Source organism: Sodiomyces alcalophilus (assembly GCF_042370955.1).
Source record: "Sodiomyces alcalophilus JCM 7366 unplaced genomic scaffold ACRALscaffold_9, whole genome shotgun sequence".
In the NCBI taxonomy this organism is placed as follows: Eukaryota; Fungi; Ascomycota; class Sordariomycetes; order Glomerellales; family Plectosphaerellaceae; genus Sodiomyces; species Sodiomyces alcalophilus.
In genome coordinates, this window is record NW_027263540.1 from 229,214 (window position 1) to 231,109 (window position 1,896).

Below are 1,896 nucleotides of genomic sequence, written 5' to 3' on the forward strand. Positions count from 1 at the left end.
ACGCTATTTTAGTAGTTATTAACCACTATATAAAGTATACCCTATTTATTCCTATAAGGAAGGACTTAATAGTACCCTAGCTAGTAGCGCTGCTATATAAAGAAATTAAGTGCTGATTCGGTAGCTTAAAGAGTATAGTAATAGACCGGGATAAGCTATTTAGTAGTTAGTTATAGATAAAGTTTTACTATAAACAGGCAAACGCTTAGCGATTATTTACTATATACTATCTATAAATAAATAGTTAAATAGAATAACTATATTAATTCCTAATTAAGTACTTATAAGGGGGATAGTATAGTAGTAGTACGCCTAGTAACTTATTATAAAGTCGTAGGTTCGAATCCTACTCCCCTTACTTCGCGCGCGAAAAAGTTTTTGGGTATAAACTACCCGGAGCCCTTAAACCGAAACAGGGGACCCGAACAGGGATATATTAGTCAGACTACGACCTGACTACTAGAAGATACACGCCTTACGTAATCCTTGCCTTAGGAGAGGTAGGACTTTTATATAACACACGCGCGTATTAAGCGCGCACACACACACGCCTCTACGACTATGCCCTAGAGCCTAGGGAACTCTACGGCGCGCGTAAGACACTTAATAATTCCTGGACTAATTATAAACAGGCTAGCCACTTCTTTACTTCTAAATAGTTTATATAAATAGACTAGATACTCGTTATAGGAATAGTCTCCTTAATAGACTTATACTATAGCTTTAGGGCTATATATACGTATTAAATTAAAAAAAGAAGTGCCTATAAACGATTACTAATAATATAATAATATAATAGCCTATTTAGTTATTAAAGCAGGGTTTATTTCTAATAATAACGAGTATTCCTCGCTTAGTATTTTACTATATAAAGCGTTATATGGGTACTATCTATATATAGTAGAATATATCCGCTCTAGGGACGATACCTTAGATAGGGTATATAGGAACGTATTAAGAAGCTAGCGGAGGTTCGGCGAAAGGTCCGCGAATACTAGGTATATAATAATAATAATATTATTATTATTTAACGTCTAGGGGATCTCTAAGAAGAGGAAAGGACGCCTAAAGTGGTTGTCCGCGTTTATATATAATTTAAGTATAGTGTTTATATGGTGCTACGTATATACTATAATAATATAAAAGACAGAGTATAGACACTGAAATAAACTGTGTGCGTTAGTGGATATTTAGGAGGTTCGTGGTTTTGATTTAGGGAGCCGCGGGGCGTTAAACGCCTACCAGCTATAATTTCGTAGTAGGCCGTATAGTATTCCTGCCTATAGCAGGAGGTGCTATACGAGTCTTCCGCCTACGTGGCGGCCGTTTAGGCCCGTGTCTTAAGCGGCCGTCGATCCCTTCGGGGAGGTAGGTAAGATTAGAGACGTCCTGGGTAGTTAATTAAGGTAAGCGCCCGGCGGCGTTATAACTTATCGATATCTTAAGTAGGTATATTATACCGTGGGGCTAAAATAGGGGTAAACTCTTAAAAAGAAGTTTATTATAACTAGGTATTAAATAAAGCTAGGCTATTCTAGGCCTGGCTATTAGGAGACGTGTTAGCGGCGTCCGACCTATAAGGCGGCCTGGCCTCAAGCTTTATAGCAGAAAAGGAGGTAGGCGGGGGTCTTATCCTTACTATAGGAGTATATTAGGAGGGCACCCTTATAGTTAAAGCGAGTATAATATATAGTAAAATCGCTATATATTATACGGGCTGCTAGTAGCTAGTAGAACTGCTAACGGTCTAGGGTTAGGAGCTCCCTAGTGGGTTTAATAGACGTATCTAGGGGCAGATCGTTGTAGCTCCGGGGCTTATTCTCTTACCACTAGGTCTAGAAGGCTTCCTTATGGGCTAACCTTACTTATCGTTTAGCGTGGCTATATATAGACTTA

At 38.6% G+C, this 1,896-nt stretch overlaps 1 non-coding gene across 1 annotated transcript; it reads left to right on the plus strand.

Moving 5' to 3' along the window:
* Positions 1-286: 286 nt before the first annotated feature.
* ACRALDRAFT_t277 lies at positions 287-358 on the plus strand. Its single transcript has one exon. It is a non-coding gene; the product is annotated as a tRNA-Ser (tRNA).
* Positions 359-1,896: the final 1,538 nt, after the last annotated feature.